The following is an 11,964-nucleotide window of genomic DNA, read 5'->3' as shown; positions in this document are numbered from 1 at the left end:
TGATGTACAAAATTCATAATAAATTTATGAAAAATATATTATATAGGGCAAATATTTCCTATTTTAAGAATGCTTAGAGTTTTTTAATTATCAACGTGTGCTTCAAAAGTTGAGGAACTATCTCTACTAACTGAGAAAAAGAACGCGACTTCTTGAGATGCTCGCTCTCAGATTTGTGCCATTTTCATTTTCCTAATAAATTTAATTATTATATGTTGTCTTGTTATTGATTTTATATACCAAATATTTCATATTTTAACAATTTTTATTGTATCCCTATAAACAAATATACGCCGTAAAAGTTGAGGAATTATTTTTTTTAAGTGGGAACGTGAAAATGTGCCCACTATACTTGCTTGGACCCATGTGATTTTCAATTTTAAAATAAATTGCATTATTTATAGGGAGAATTAGAGAGAGGGACCAATGAGGAGAGATATTTATAAGAGAGGATCATAAAAATTAAAATTATTTAAAAAGATGAAATATTTAAATCTAAATTTAAAAATACCATATTGTCCCTATCTAAATCTCTTTTATTTTTTCCTATATTTTTTCTTACATTTTATTTTTAAAACAAATAAGAATTAATAAAATTTACTAAATCAAACTTGATTTCTTTCAAAGTTTACAAGTTACGTAAAAATCAATTAAAAAATATGCAAATATCGTTCAGTCAAGTGAAAAATAAAGTTGATTTTATTTATAAAAATAAGATTTTCTTTTTATAACCATCACAAATTTTAATTAAAAAATAAAAGTTTCAAAATTTTTATTAAAATATTTAGTATATAATTTATTATATACATAATTTTAAAAAATTTAAAGAAAATTTGTATAATTTTTTTTTATTTTACAAATATTGTATTTGATTTAGAAATAAAAAAATTCATGCAATACTAAGAAATTTAAAGAATTCAGATAATCTTTTATAATTTTATGCAAAATATGTAACCATGATTGCTTTCAAGGGACAATACTTAATCCTAATCCAAAAAATATTGTCAATACGAAATTTCAATAAATCCTATAATAAATTACAATATAAACAAACGATAATAATGTTTTCCCTTTTTTTTTTTTGGGAAAATGATGCTTTTTTAATATCTTAATCCACTAATTACTAAAATATTAGGTAGAAATTTTAACATATTTAAAATTAGTTTATTTTACAAAAAAATTATTTTTTAGGGATATATTCCCTTGTAGTTCGTTTAAGTGAAATACAATTTCTTTTATATTTGTTAGTTTTTTTTTGTATCTTATATTTTATTCATATTAATATATCATATAATTAGGTGGCTTTTGTTAAATAGTTTTGAGGGGGTCTTATAAAATTATAATAATTATCTGAATTCTTTAAATTTCTTATCATTATATGAATTTTTTATTTTAAATCAGATATAAATTTCTCATAAAACAAAAAGTTAATTATACAATTTTTTATTTTTTAAAATTGTGTATATAATAAATTATATAATAATATAAATTTTAATAAAATTATATAACTTGTATTTTCAGTTAAAATCATTTTGAAAATAAAATTTTAATTTTTATAAAGAAAATAAAAATTTAATTTTGACATCACTGAACAATGTTTGTATATTTTTTTAATTAATTTTGGAGAAAGTTGTAAACTTTAAGAGAAATCAGGTTTAATTTAGTAAAATTTATTAATTTCTATTAGTTTTAAAAATAAAATGTAGGAAGGTATATGGGAGAAATATGAGGTTTGGATAGAGACAATATGGTATTGTTATATTTGTATTAGAATATTTGGTCATTTTAAATAATTTTAATTTTTATGATCCTTCCTCATAAATATCACGCCCTATTAGTCATTCTATCTAATTTTTCCTTATTTATAATATAGTGTCCTATTGATTTTATTTTTTATGTTGATATGTGAAATTAATGATAAATTTATTTAAAACATATCATATATAATAAATATTTCTTATTTTAAGAATTTCAAGTTTTTTTCAAAATATGGCTCTACATTTAAAAACTCTATGATTTTTTTTATAAAGTGACAAAGTGAATATATGTTCTTTTTCTGTGCATGTTGTTGAACGTGCAAATTTCACTTTTTTTAACAATTGATGTATTAAGTTAATGATGAATTTATTTTGAATATATTATATATAGTAAATAACTCTTAATTTAAGAGTTGTAAGTGTTTTTCTAATTATGGTTCTACACTCAAAAAGTCTATGATTGGTTTTACAAAGTGAGAAACTGAACATGTCTTTCTTTTATGCTTGCGGTTAACCCGTGCGAATTTCACTTTTTAAATAAATTTTTTTATTTATATATTGACTTGCTATTCATTTTAATTTTTTATTTACATAAATGATGAATTTGTTTACTATATATTTATTTGATACATGATAAACTTATTTAAAACATATGAGTATGTGAGTGTGTCTTATTTTAACTTTTAAGAATGCTTTGCGCTTTAAAAGTTGAGAAATTGTTTTCTCTAGATAAAAAGTCAACAAGTGTCCCATCATCATGCATGCTTTTAGAGCACGCCATGGGGGGGCAAAAAAAGAGAACACATCATATACAACAAATATTTCTTATTCTAAAAATTTTAGATGTCTTTTAACTATGGGTCAACATTCAAAAAGTTTGGAAACTATTTTAACCAAGTGAGAAAGTTGACATATATTCTTTTTGCATGCTTGGTGTTGACCTATGTGATTTTTGTTTTTTCTAATAAATTCTATTATTTATATATTGACTTGCTATTATTTTTTTTTTATATGGATGGAATCAGTGATAAATTTATTATAAACATATTATATGTGGCAAATATTTCTTATTTTAAAATGCTGATATATTTCTCCGTTTTTAAAGTTTAAAAATTGTTTTCATTAATTGGATATGTGACCTGAATTGCGATCTGTGAGCACTTATATAATTTATACTATGACTTAGGTCAGAAACTCCAACCATGCATAGTTGTGAACTTTTTTCTCTCTCCATATATTGGAAATAATTATTAATATATAAGATGGTGTACATTTGCAGTAAGAAATATATTTTTATACATAACAGCATTTATTAAGAAAATTGAAGGAAGTTTTAACTTTTTAAAATTTTAGTATATTTATTGCTATGTATATTTGAGTTTAATAAATTTTTAGAGACAAAATCCACTTTAATGATCTTTATGATGCTTGAGATTAGTCTCCAGCTATCAAGTAAGAGATATCGCTTGGCCTCTAATTAAAATGTTTAATAAATGTTATGTAATTTTCACTTGAAAAAAGTGAAAAAGCTGTGGCTTAAATATCAAATTTGAAAGTGATAAAAATATATATATTATTGATCAGTTTTAAATTTAATAAGATTTATCATTTCCTTAAAACAAATAGACATGGACCTATGATGTGGGAACATTATCATGGTGCTAAATAAAAGTCTCCTTATAATGCATTTATATTGTATTTTAGATTTAGATTTATAAATGTGATTACAGATCTACTCCCTCTTGTCCTAGGATGTTAGTTAAGCATTTCTTACAAGCAAAAAAAATTAGCTAAATTATTAAATATATTTTAAATTAATATAAGTTACCTATTTTTTTCTTATTAAAAAATGTGATTAAAAAAATTCCCTTATCTCTCTCATGCATTTAAAACTCTTTCTAAAGCTATCATTAATTACTTTGTCAGCATTTCATATTTTGGACCAAAATTATCTTTTAAAATACTTAAGAGGAAGTAAAACACATGTCATTTTGAGCAAGCTCTCATTCTTACAAAAATCTCCCTAAAAGACATCTGGAATTAGCCTATAGTAGAGCGAGAAATGACACATAATTAATAACGGAATTTAAATCTGCATAAAATAGAAATTTATTGATTAAAATTGTGGGACCAGCCTTCATCTCTCCAGCAGTAGAATTGATTTCATAATCAATGAGCAGAAGAAATTATTTGCAGGAATCATGGACAGAGTTATTTTAGCCTAGACAAAAAAAAAAAAAAATAGTAGCCTTTCATTAATCGGCGTCAAAGAGGGAGGACCTGCTTCTATTATATCTGTCGGTTATCAATTAAACTTGAAAAAGAAAAAATGCTGATTGTTCAAGCAAAAGAGCACAATATTGAGTTAACTCACAGGTCACAACTCCTTTCCGTCCTCCACGCTTAACCCCATCTCTCATAATCACAACCTTCAGAAAAGTTTAACATAACCCATTTTTCTGCCTTGCTGACTGCATTATTTTCTGCAGAATAGCTCACATTCCTACTCCAAAAGGGACAAATACTTTGTAATAGAATCTTATTTTTAATCTAAAAATGTTACAAAAACCAATTATTTCTATATTTTTAGTAGCATAACTCACCCTATAAAGAATTTGAGGAATTCGAGTTAATCTTCATGGCTTTAGTTGATCCAATTGCAGAGAATCATCTTTTTCTGCCTTTAACTGTTCTAAGGACATCTAATCATCAACATCCAAACGAGAAGGGAAATAAATTTAAGACAAAAATAATACAATGGAAAAACTGGGGGAAAAAAGAGGTCGCTACTGTTTTCTGTTTTTGGTGAATTGGTCACTACTGTCCTTAGGTCAAATTGCTTAGTCACTCAATATCCAGGCCGACCAATATTGACTGCAAAGTGCATACGCATTGAATATCCATTCCTTTTCTTGTTGGTTGAAAAAAGTAAAGAAAGCAAATTTTCTTCAGTCAACAAAAAATAAGAGCTCTCTTAAATCCCTCGAGTTATATGTACAAAATCAATGAGAAATCTCTAATGCAAAAAGATAATTTAGGAATGAAAATCACTGAGAGTATGAAAAGATATGTACAATGAAGTCAAATTCTCTATATTCAGCTTCTTTCTTGCTCATATATTATCCAAATTGTCATAGAAACGGAGCATACAAAATCACACAGTCAACAGCATGACCATATTAACATAAAAAAATAAAATCTAGCGGGTAGGAACATTGAGGCATCCAAGTTCATGAACTCGGTTCAAGAAGCAGTTTTTTTGCACATAAACAATCAACTCTATTAATATAAAAAAAATTATTACACTCACTAATATCCAAATAAACATTGAACAGAAAGCATATAGACCAAGCTACAAACTAATACAAATCCAAAAAAAGTAAACCACCTATAATACAGCATATACCAATGCAATATACTAACCTATTCCTTTCGTCTGCAATTAGTCTTCTTTCTACACACTTTTATATTAGCAAAAATCTCTGGCAAATTCTGCATGGTGCTACATCTTTCTTTCTAGCTTCCATAATGAGAATAAAGGTTAGTAATCTTCAAACTTCCCCTTGGTTCCTTGCACTCTCAAGCAGCAAAGACCATTTATAAAAAAGCCATGTCAATGGCCAAAGGTTAGAAGATTCTAAGAACATGTTTAACTCATAAATTCAACTTTGTCCATAACCTTGTGACCTAACTTAAGCGGGCGTTGTGAAAGATAACAAATGTGTTTCTCCACACCACCAAAGTTGGGATAGAAAAGATCCAAAACAATTAGAATTCTATGATTTTGATGGTCACCCATTAAACCCCTACAAAAACCTAGAATAAGTAAATATAAATGAATCAGGATAGGAAAACACTGGCTTAATGACAAGATATAGTGAAGAAATTTTTTTTTAGCCATGTTCAATAAAAAATGAGAAATTCAAATTGAACATTTATTTATGCTATTTCTACTTCGCAAGCCAACATTTTCAGAGCTACCTGTTGTGTCTCTCTATGCCAAAAGGAAGCCAAAATCATTTGATAGCGTTTATAATGGGCATGACATGAAGCTCATAAGGAATACCAAACCCTTGCTAGAGCTTTCCATGGCAGAGTAGGCGAACTAAAAAGAGTTTTATTGCCCTTATAATGTTAATAGCCTTAAAACATCTACTAATACAGCAAAGTCAGACAGAGTAACTTGTCCCGGGAACAATTCTTTCAATTGTCATTGTTGTTAAGGAATCTATTTTTAAAAGTTGAGACTTATAACACAATGAAAATGAGATTGATAACCACAAGCATTCTAGTTACAAATACTCTATTATAAGTAAACACAAGTTCAAATGAGAATTGAACTTAAACTATATTGCTTTCTGGATGCATACCAACAATAAATTAACGATTTGTTTCTCATCAATATAACCTAACATCAGAAAAAATGTCTTGACTTCACAGCTGTAAATTTAAGGGAGATATGCATGATTATCACAAAATAAAAATGTACCAAAAACATATGTAAGTTTGCTTTTAGGGTACCCTAAAGAAAATTACAGAATGGGTCTTCGAGGTTATCTGATGATTAAGTCAAAAAATTCTCTAATTCTTTCGACTTTATTGGTTTGTATTAACAAAAATGTTGAAGACTCTGGGATCCTAGCTTCTTCAGCCTGATATCTACATTGAAGCCACCTCTTAAGATTTTCCTATACAGCTGCAAGAACAAAAGAAACAGGCAATATTTCTTTTTTTATTTTTTAACCTTATAATTATAATCCTATAGAATATTGACTCATTGGTATGAACATATCACAGGCAACGGCGTCACACATGATTTCAAAATGAAGATCTTTCATTGAATTTTACAGCATGATAACCTTGTATGGCAAAAGGTAGTCATTGTTACAGATTCAGCATTATGCGTTAGTCCATTTATAAAATTTGGCATAATAACTTTCTGAAAATTCAATGAAATATCGGTGGAAAAGCACAATAGGTTCTATATAAGAGAAGGCAAAATAGGCAGTCTACTTGGAGGAAATGATATGTTTGGTGCCTGTGTGAATGAGTATAATTATCTGCTTGCTTATTGACAGTAGATAAATATTCGGACAAATTGACCCTTTTAATTAAAAAATTAAAATGAAGTCACAAACAATGACAACATCTCTGCTTCCTCGTAAATAATCAACAACACTTTGTTCTGATTATTTATTTTTGAAATCATAGCACAAAATTTATAATATAGCATAGAATGAACCAACAATATGACAAAAGTATTTTAAATGAAAACAATTTCAAAATCATAGCAGGAAATCAACACAAATCCTACTGTCTATCACTCCTAAAATAAGATGCATATACATAATACTATGGACCTTAAGTGGACATACTAATCACAAAAATTTAAGCACTACGTTTGAAAGTCAGAGCCATTTTCATGTAGAATATTTTAATCTTTGAGAAACTGGACTGTGGAATATGGAACAATGAGGCCTTGATTTGGACAATCTATAAATTTCTATGATTGTTCTAAATATGTGGCGTATACGAAGATCGTAATTTAATGAAAGATCTGAATAGGAATGAGTTTCTAGAAAATTGTATGACGGTAATGGTACATAACAACTAATACACACATCAACAACTTTCTGCAACAAGTACTTGTGCATAACAATTTAAAGGAAAACTGCATGACGGTAATAGCACATAACAATTTAATAAAACGCCCCAAGTTTCATTTGGCACTTGTATCAGTCACTTATAATATAGAAACTCAAATAAAAAGCAGAAGTTAAAAAACTCACAGAACAATTAAAAAATCATATTTATGAAATCCAAAAAATATATCTTTGTACCCAGTGAAACTACTCGATCAACAGCAGTAAAACCAACAAAATTCATTCCATTAGAATTGAAGACAGCATGCATAGGTTAAATTCATAACTCACTGCCTGAGAGGTCATGAAGTAGAAATGTTTATGACCCTTCAAAGCATATTCTCTATGTCGTGCCTTGTAGGCATGCATATCAAGCACTTGTTTAAACCACAAATCAGGTATCTAGCAAAAGCTCAACTATGCAGACTCAAACACGTGTCCATCAATGTGCGTTAATAGAACAGGGTCAATGCTGACTATACAAGAAACGACATAATCCATTTAAAATAATAAAGCTTTCCTCCTTAGCATTGATTTTTTAGCGAGTTATATCATTCTCCATTGTAGCCTAAACTTGATTAAAAAAAATTAACGCACTCACTGTCGTAGTCAAAAGAAGGCAAAATATTATCAGCAAGGAAAATAAGACTTGAATTATTTTAGAAAAGAAAATTCAAAGCGGTTAAATATAAATATTACAGAACAAATAAAAATGATCGGTCTTCTCTCCTACATTTCAAATGCCAAAGAAAGCTTACCCTTTACAGGACAAAGACAACACCCTCGTTTAATGTCTCACATGTCAAGTTTTTCTTGCTCCGTAGCACTATTGAAAAATTAATCATCTTATAACACAAACCTCAACCCAATATGAACTTTTAGTGGTTTGGTGTTTATCTTCGGTCCTGACCATATGCGTTTTTCCAAACTCAAATGGATAGAATCTGAAAAATTGGATAACCATATTCAATTTCTCATAGGCACATCTAACCATGTTCTAGAGTTTAATTTGGAAAACATAATCACACAAATCAGATAGATGGAGAGCAAAGAAGACCTTCAGATAGATAGCAGAGTATGTAAGAGTCTACAGTTGATCTTCACCTTGCAAATCCTTAACAATTATATCATGTACAACATTAAGCCTCAAAATAAAGTCATAAATAAGTAAACATTATAACTTATTAGTGATACACTCCAAAATAAATTTCTGCTGAAGTAGGATTGTTGTCATCTACTCCAAAATGAATTCTTGAAAGTTGATCGCACAAAGTACTGATCCCACCTAGAGGTAAAATCATAAAACATATGGCTATAGAAGAATAATCAAGTATGAAATATGCTAGGAGAAGTTTTAAAAAGGAAGTCACATCCACACGTGTTCAAACACTTTGAATCGAAACAATACAACATTTCAAACAGAACTTGAGCACCTTAGATTTGGCCAATGTCCTTGTGTCTATATCAGCTTCCATGCTTCTTTTAGGTTCTTGATTCAATGCAACACTAACAATAAGAGAACACTACAACAACAAAGTCCTATAAATGAATCTACCAGATAAAATTACTAAATGAATTAGCTTCCCCTACCAATTCCTTGCTTTCTGATCACCTTCAACCAACTTCAGAGCCAAGCCTTCAAGACCCATAAAATCCCATTTTCATTCTGTTTCTTGGTTGCGATGTTCATTGTATTGCATGAAAGAGGCAGCATTACCTTGCCACTGTCCTACAAAAGGACTTGGCTCTTCTTCTAAAACAGAATCACCAAAAATAACTTTATCTTTTTCATGATACACGGTAAAGAACTCACTACTTATAATTCACAACAAAAACATCAATAACAGAACACAGAGATAGTTAGCATTAGGATGTGGACAAAATTTTGTTGAATTGACTATTGATAAAAATTAAAATCCTTACTATGCAAAAAAAGAAAAAAAAAAGAATCAATGACTCCTGCGAATCTAACACATGCACAACCAGAGTCAAATGTAGACGTTTTTAAACAGAACTAACATGAAGCAAGTTTGAAATAAATTGGGGTATTGGTGGAGTGCAATGCGTCATCTGGTGAAAGAAAGAACCAAAATTCAGCTAGTAGTTAATAATTTTGATGTTTTCAGTAGCAAACAATTTTTGAATAAATAATGGATTCATTTGCAAAAAAAAAAAAGATTAAGAAAATCCCATTTTAATTAATACGCAGACATCATTCATAAAACACCCGTCTTGAAGCATCATTCGAAAACCCTCAAGAGATTATCAAAGAGTACTCCTAAAAATCCTTTCAGTGTATATAGTCTTTCACTTAACTATTAGTCTATAATATACAGTAATTCTTTTACTTTCTTCCTAGTCTATAATATACAGTAATTTTTTTACTTTCTTCCTATTGTTAAAACAAAAATATGGCCATAATATAACCAAGCTATTATTATTATGGTAATTTGTTAGATCAAATCAAATTAAGGTATGAAAACCTTGGTACACGGTGGAAAGAAGTGAAATAGGTACGTTGAATATCAGTTGTATTAATAATATAGAAATATTTTTTTATTTAAAAACATAAAATAGGTAATTTGAATATCTTTAAAGGGAAAGCAAAGTATTGTATGGTACTTTTCTGGGGAAAAGAATCATATCAAGATAGCTAAAAGAAATGTGTTTAGATACACAAACACACATAGTGAAGAAATGGTTTGATTCACTTTTATTGTACCAGGAAACGGTGCTGGTGCCTACAGAGAAATCATTTTCTTATATTTAAAGTAAACTCTGCACATGTGTCTACGAAAGATCATAGGCTTAGCCATCAAAAGAGTTTGTTATGTAGCCATCAAGGATAAAATGTCGCAGGGAAGAAATAGGTATACTTGTTTATGAACTTCAGTGATAAAAGCATCTGAGGGCCTAGCCATCTCTGCCTTCCCTTGATGCATATTTTTTGCCACTGCTTTCATTTCTCCCATTGTTTCGACTGTGATCAGCAAAACAGACAACAAATGCAAGATGATAAAAAAAATTAGAAGGTTAAAGACAAAATTAGATATCAATCAGAAGGCACAAATGACGAGTGTCGCAGCCTGCAGGAGCCATAGAACAATCAGCATGGCGTGGGAGCTGGCACAAGTCTACTCTACCCCCTGCTGGCTCCTGCAGCACGTAAATACTCAATTCCCCTAGGCCAACTGCCCAACTCAATTACCTCATTTTCAAGAATAGAAACGAACTAAATCTACCAGTGAATACCATGTATAAGAGTTCATTGACCGTTATTGTAGTTAAAAGAGCAAGATAAAACAAAGTAGCAACAAACCTGTGAAAATGAGGCACACTTCCCCAAGGCTAGATATAATATTAGCGATTTCAGCTACTGCATCACTTAATGACTGGTACAAGTCAGCCTTGTACTTTCTTGTTTGTTTAACCTGTTGACAGTAAATATCAAGGCATTCTTGCTCAAGCTGAATAAGCATCTTGTTTCTATCACTATAGCTTTCACCAATTTCATTCCATATATACTACCTAGAAAGAAAATAGTGAATCATAACTACTTACACGACTCCCACAATCACAACATGGAGCAGAAATTAATTCATCAGAGGTAAAATCAAACTACAAAACTACAGACTCAAAATGCGACCACGTCGATAAATCTTCAAAAAAATTGAAATCCTGCTCCAATTCTACCATCATTAACTAACAGTTTATTTCTAAAAACGATTAATTCAACAAAGGCCACAAAAACTCAAACCGCATAAACTCGCCGAGAAATATGGAAATTATTAGAAGGGAAAAGTATTGCGGCTGTCAGTGCTATTGGTGTTGATGTTGTTAGTGTTGCTTTGGGGATCAGTGAGAAGCAAAGAAAGGGAAAATATAGAAGATTAGCGTGGCAAATAGAAAAGCAATGAAGGACAACAAAGATAGAAATGCGACAGAGATACAAAAGGAGAACTCGATTCTCGGAAAAATTACTGTAAGAAAATGGGCCAGTCCACCCTTGGTGGATTGGACCCAAGCCCATTATCATTTGGAGTCTTAGTGTGAGTAGCAAAATATTATGGGTCCTTAACTGTAATTTTCGCCTTTTCATATATTATGCAAAAGGGAGGGAACGGTTAACAAACAGATGAGGCAGTTTTCACATTTGAAAATAACGTGGCGTTATTAGTAACTCTGTGATGATTAGTTTCGCGACCTAACGTTTTTCCTTCCTCTCCTGTCTCCTCTCTCGGCATTCTATTCATCATCCTCCCCACCAGGTGCATTTGCTGTGTCTCCCAGATCCGACTCCATCACCGTGATTGGACCTTCGCGTGGCAACCTGACTTCACTGCAGACTTCAGGTATGCCCGAAATACTTCATTGGTATCAGAGCATGTAATTTTTCCTGTTGATTCTGTGGCCTGCGTTTTCATATCAGTATTTTTTTTCTGATTGTCGGTCTGAGTAACTTGCGATTTGCTTCAATATATTATGCAAATCCTCCATTTTACTTTCAATATGATAGTTTTTGTGTCTTATATTTATGTTTAGACATATTGGGTTGCTTCTCTGCC

At 30.0% G+C, this 11,964-nt stretch overlaps 1 long non-coding RNA gene across 1 annotated transcript; it reads right to left on the bottom strand.

Annotated features, from left to right (window-relative positions):
* Positions 1-4,139: 4,139 nt before the first annotated feature.
* Positions 4,140-11,181, bottom strand: LOC114754861 (uncharacterized). The gene is made up of 6 exons (XR_003741260.1): positions 10,719-11,181; positions 10,276-10,379; positions 8,457-9,152; positions 5,181-8,343; positions 4,361-4,444; positions 4,140-4,260 (listed from the first exon to the last, which is right to left on the bottom strand). It is a non-coding gene; the product is annotated as an uncharacterized LOC114754861 (long non-coding RNA).
* Positions 11,182-11,964: the final 783 nt, after the last annotated feature.

This window comes from Neltuma alba, unplaced genomic scaffold (genome assembly GCF_004799145.2).
Source record: "Neltuma alba isolate B1F8T4 unplaced genomic scaffold, ASM479914v2 tig00010219_pilon, whole genome shotgun sequence".
Classification (NCBI taxonomy): Eukaryota; Viridiplantae; Streptophyta; class Magnoliopsida; order Fabales; family Fabaceae; genus Neltuma; species Neltuma alba.
The sequence above is the reverse complement of the archived record's forward strand: the minus strand, read 5'-3'. Positions and strand labels throughout refer to the sequence as shown.